This window comes from Lutjanus erythropterus, chromosome 6, assembly GCF_056507025.1.
Source record: "Lutjanus erythropterus isolate fLutEry1 chromosome 6, fLutEry1.hap2, whole genome shotgun sequence".
Taxonomy (NCBI): domain Eukaryota; kingdom Metazoa; phylum Chordata; class Actinopteri; order Lutjaniformes; family Lutjanidae; genus Lutjanus; species Lutjanus erythropterus.
In genome coordinates, this window is record NC_139322.1 from 17,964,743 (window position 1) to 17,970,742 (window position 6,000).

Below are 6,000 nucleotides of genomic sequence, written 5' to 3' on the forward strand. Positions count from 1 at the left end.
TTTACCCAGGATAAAGTGCTGACCCAGTCTCAGGTAATTACACCCCTGTTGGGCTTTGGCACAGACATGTCAGGGCGGTGCTGAGTGCACCTTACACCCTAGCTACGGGTAAACCACACTTATCTCACTATTTACAAGCGAGTATAGAGCCTTGCTCCACATGAGGCAGAGGGAGGAGGGCATACCTTGGCAAAGCCAGGAAACCTTTCTCCTGGCAGAGACCCACTGACATCCCATCTCCCATCAAAGAACACAAAAGGACACAAAAGAAATGAAACTATATTCCATATTTATGCACAGGGTGTAATCAAAGTAGGGAAAAAAGCAACATAAATGCTGCCAAACTGAATGATTCTGGCAATGCTGTGCCCGTGTGTGGTACATTTCCTGGCATGAATTCAATCCAATAATCCCTAAGAGGGTTAGGCATGTTCTAATCACTTCTAACATAATAATGTTGAATGATCATGAATGATGCATATCTCTCTTAGAAGAGGTGTTCAAAAAAACAACAAAAAAACAATGGCTCTTTTTTTAACATGTCAGGATGTGTTGATGCTTCAAAATGATTATAGAAGCTTCACACTGACTGTGTTTTTAGACAGCGTTGTTAATAACAGAATAATATAACACCACCATATGATCCTGTCTAAACATACAGTACATGAAGGTATTTAAGGTCTGCAGCCAGGCCCAAGGCCAACAGAACCTGAGGGTGTTTGGGCTGAATTCAGTTTCATTTTCTGGCACAAGCCTTAAGTATAAATAATACCACTGAACATGCAATGTTACTATAGGTACAGGTACTGGATTTGCATTAAAGGACAGTTCACTGCAAAACTCAAAAATAGATATTTTTCTTGTTACCCGTAGTGCTATTTATCCATCTAGACTGTTTTGGTGTGACTTGTAGAGTTTTGGAGATATTGGCCGTAGAGGTGTCTGGCTTCTCTCTCTGGATGTAATTCCACTACATGGCGCTCTGCTTGTGGTGCTCAATGCACCAGACAAAAATGCAACAGTAATATCTATTTTTGGTAATCATGACCCAGTTACTCAAGACAATCCAAAGGCCTTATTGTGAGCAGTTTCATATACAGTAGGAACTCTTTTCTTCCTACCGAATGCCAACCATGTTAACATTCAAAAGGAAGCGTGCATATCTACTCTGGAGGAGATGGAGGAGAGGTTACACCTCAGCTGAGGAGGATACCATTAATGTTTATATCTCGTGCTGTCAAGAACACGAGCCTCTTGTCCATGAGAGGATGCATGCTTCCTTCTGCACAACGATAGGGTTGGCATTCTGTAAAAAAGAAAATAATTCCTTCATGAACCTGCTCACTACAAGGTCTTTTGATTATCTTCAGTAACCAGGTTATGATTTCTGGAAAGAAACATTGCTGTTGAATTTTTCAGATGTTTTTTTCTGCAAGCTGAGGGCCATCAGGTCCATCATATTCAAGAGAAGGCAGAAATCTTGACAGCTGATAACTCTGTAACTCAAACCAAAACTATCTAGATGGATAAAAAGCACTACAAGTAAGAGGAAAAATATGTATTTTTGATTTTGTGGTGCACACTAATCATTTTGTCCTTGTCTCACACACACATGACAAGTAATGGAAAGTCAACAGGTTGCAACTTGCTTACTTGGCAAGTCTGACTGTATTGGACAGATTGTTATACAGAATATAAATCAAATATAATGGGGAAGGCAAAACTTCAGTCCAAACAGTCCAAATGTTGTCTGCATTTGAGAACACTTTTGAACTTTGTTTTCATCATCATTTGTTCCTCACGACAAGGCAAATTGACTTTCCGATTGACTTTAATAGAGAAAAAGATCGTTTTGACATAAAAATATTGGCTTCAAGCTTCAGGCTGAGGTTTTGTAGTTGTCAGCCCAGGCTGGGCTGTGGACTGAACAAGGCCGGGTCACAGTTTTCAAGCTGAATTTTCAAGCCAATGCCGTGTCTGACATAAACAGTTTTACTAGCTTCAGAATGATGGAGGCTTCAAATTATGATCACTTTGAATAATTTTGTTTAACAATGATTACTCTTTGTGTAAAAGCTGGACCAAACCCATAACAATAAAAACATAACCCACCATCACCACAAGGCAAAGTAATTACATTGGTGGTGTTTCATTTATCATAACCATACCCTGTATTTAATGTTGCTGTCACGATGATATTAGCCTACTTTCAGCCTCCATGCCATGTACAGTCTTCCACTACAAGCCTTTAAGAGGAACGTCTGCTCTAAAGCCACTGAACATGTGTTTTTCAGACTTTGTCTGAGAGCAGAGCAGGAAATCTTTAGACCCAGTTGTCTTTACAAGAGACTTTCACCAGTATCTATATATCTTCTCTCCCATTAAATGCATGTTCTATGGAAACTATGTGCTGTGTGTTGCTAGGCAAGGCAGAGGCTAAGGGAAATGGCTGTGGTCAGACCATAGTCCTTGAAGGAGAGGAGGAGAGGAACGCAAGAAGAAGACAGAGGGGGAGAAAAGAAAAGATGGAAAAGTGAAGTACTTTCTGAATTTGAATGATTTACCTACGTACGCATGCATACATATATGCATGCACACACACAAACACGCACTAGGACTGTTCCAGCTGAAGTGCTGTTTGTAATAATACGCTGGTGGGAATGTGCCACTGCACGTTAATTCTCCCTTCACGCTTGCGTTGAGGAACACAGAGCCTCTAATTGATGCTAAACAAACTGCTGACCCAGACTCAGGATGAAGGTCTGTCACTGATGCACACGCAGAAACACACACTGGTACACAAACCATAAAATGTACTATTTCCCCCTATTTCACAAAACACGAACATGCACAACTCCAGCTGAACAAATCCAAGGTTTCCTAAATTGTCAAACACTTTTTGTGTGTTCTATAAGAGGCTTAAAGGTGCAGGGCTTGAAAGTCACCCACCACACGCACCAGAATGAGACGCCGAGGTTGCAATCTGCAATGTCCTTGGCTTTTTGGAGGTGTGTTTGTACGCCTGCGTTAGGAGAACCTTCTGGAGGGTGGGGGGCCTGAGAAGGTAAACTCCTACTCATCCTTGTCACACACAAACACAGGCATGCATACACACATGCTGGCCCCTAAAGGAAGCTCCAGGGAGGCACAACGACGCCTTTGTGCGGGCCAGATTTCCCATGTCTCCCTGCTCCAACACACAGATAGATCATTTCAGTATAGCCTGCTGCATGAAGGGCAAGTGCATGCACGCCGTGCAGAGAAAGAAAAAAGAGGGCGGGAGAAAGAGAGTGGAAGAGTGGGAAAGAAGTTATACCCCAAACCACTTCTTTCCTTTCTCTTTTCACACTTTCCCCTTGTCTCACATCTCCCCTGTCTTTCTCTCTCCCTCTCTCCCTTCGTACACTCCTCCTTTTCTCTCCCTCTCTCCGCAGAGGAATCCAGTCTCTCCGTTGGGATTGAAGCTCTTTGAAGGTGATCCAGAACTGTACTGCTCACTGCCTCTGCTCTCCTCCCTCTCCTCCCTACCTCCACCACCCCCTCTCTACCCTCCGCTCCCACCCCTCAGCCCTCAGGGGGCCTGGATCCCGCTCAACCGAGAGCAGCCGTGCTCCAAATCCAGGCCTGGGCTTAGCGCTCCTGCCGCAGGCCTCGCTGGCTGTCCCACTGCACCACAGAGAGACAGAGAGGTGGGAGGCCTGGGAAGAGAAGAGCATGGGGGGGAATGACAGAGGAAGAAACGAGGGAGGTGGGGGGTAAGAGGGGTGTTTGGTCACATTCATAGTTGATATCTCAGACACAGAGAATGGGTTGCACCAACAAATATTAAAGTCATAATCAGAGTGTAGCAAAACTGGGTTTAAAATGAGTAAATCCTGATTTAAAAATTAGCAGAGCTCTGTCACACAATTTATTGATGTAAACTGATATTAAATAATTTAATTAAGGAAAGAAAATGTTGCATTGTTTGCTAGCTAACTAAAAAGTAAAAACCAAAACTTGTATTGCTTGCTCACTGACTAAAAAGTTTAAGCTGTTATAATGTTTGCTAACTTGCCAAAAAGAAAGAAAACAGAAGTAACTAAAGTAACTAAAAAGTTTGAAAAACAAAAAAACTGTTATATTGTTTGCTAGCTAGGTAATGAAAAGGTTATATTGTTTGCCAGCTAGTTGAAAAGTTAACAAAATGTGACATTATGTGCCAGTTGGCTAAAGGGTTGTTTAGACTTGTTGGTTAAAAGTTGGTTAGCCTAGTTAGCCTAGATATGATGGCTCAAGCTATCCCAAAAAAGCAACTGTTTTAAAGTTAAACATTTAGAGTAAAAACTAAACTATGGTTTAAAGAGAGATTCAAATCTAATCTTTTCTTAATTTTAAGCTAGTTAAAAAGTTTGGTGCAACATAAAATAAAGTTCAATCATGATTTAATGGGGGTTAAAAATTAATCGTTGTTGGTGCAACACAGCCAGAGAGATTAGGAAAGAGCTGCTCCATCAGGCTAAAGTTCCTCTAAATCCAGCTCTCCCCTTCCTCACCCATCATTTCTCCCCTTTCCCCTCACTCCTTCACACGACTGTTTATTTTCCCTTTCATTTCATCCTCACACTCCCTCCCTTTTTCCATCCCACTTCCCCTCTCTTCCCTTCCCCTCTTCCCTCCATCCCAAGGGCACGCTCTTCACAGACTCGTCGGACTGGTTTCTTTGGCACACCTCGAACACACAAACACACACTCAGATGCCAACATACACTCTTCACTTTAAAAGAGGGTCCTTCACTCAATGCCTCAGAGTTGAGCAGGAAAAGACAGAGAATGACAAACAGACAGAGGAGGAAAGAAAAAAAGAGAAAGAGGCAGATAAAGGGAGGGAGTGAACTGGAGAGATGTGCATTCCTTTGGCTTGCCTGGCTCGGGAGTGCAGGAGACGTGTTGCTGGCTGTTCGGTTTATTATCCCCAAGCCATATGGGTTGGCAAGCTTTTGGGGCGTGGTGGGATACATTTGTGTGTGTGTGTGTGTGGTGTGTGTGAGAGTGTGTGTGAGAGAGAGTGTGTGTGTGTGTGTCAGGGTAAGGCAGAGAGTGTGATTATACTTACATTATGTCTTTTATCACCTACAGTACACATCTGTGTGTGTTCCAGGCCACAATAACCTGAGGAACCACACTTCCAGATTACTGCCTTCAATAAAACATAAAGAGCTTCCAGTACCTCTTAACCTTCATACCAATTCATACCACACATGCACACACAAGCAAATTTACACAAGCTGGTAATTTCAGCTACTTGTGACATAAAGCAACTTAATTGTAATCACATGATGGGATGGTACCATGCGGCAGTTGTTCTGATACAGCGCTATTTCGTATTCAAGGATAATTCAGGTTTATTGCAGCTTGAGTCTGATTTTCATAGTTGTGGCCATCATTCATATTGGTTGTGATAAGATAATTGCACTCACAAAAGTAAATGCTCAATTCTGGGAACATAAACAAGTATCTGGATTGTCTTGTAAATTTGTTATCTGCACTATGACTAAGTATTTTCGACATAAACCAAGGTCAAATTCCTATTATATGACAGCATACTTGTATAATGATTCTGATCCTGTTACATATGTTGATCAAAGTTTATAGATACCTACATTGAACAGTCTGGGGAAATAATTCTACTAAGTAGGTTTGGTTGAGCTAGAGATTTCTTTAAAACCTGTATCATCATGTGACTGCTCAGGCCTGTTGCCGGATTATTCCGAAACCCCAGTTTAGGGTTTGTCATTCTATATTTTAACTGTTTTAATGAGTGATTGACTGTTGCTCTCTAATCGAGGTAAAACTGAGGATTTTATCCCAGCATTGGCTGTAAAATTGCTTGAAATGTCGTTTGGTGAACATTGATCGCCCTCACCTCGATTCAGCACAGACAGGTCCGGCAGTAATTGAACTAATACGATGTTCTACTCAAAGTCTGAGGTCAGAATTTCCCTTTTGAAATTTCCAGGT

At 42.0% G+C, this 6,000-nt stretch overlaps 1 pseudogene; it reads right to left on the reverse strand.

Annotated features, from left to right (window-relative positions):
* The window catches only part of LOC146325120 (uncharacterized), a 29,312-nt pseudogene extending 25,530 nt beyond the window's left edge, over positions 1-3,782 (reverse strand).
* Between the last annotated feature and the right edge of the window lie 2,218 nt (positions 3,783-6,000).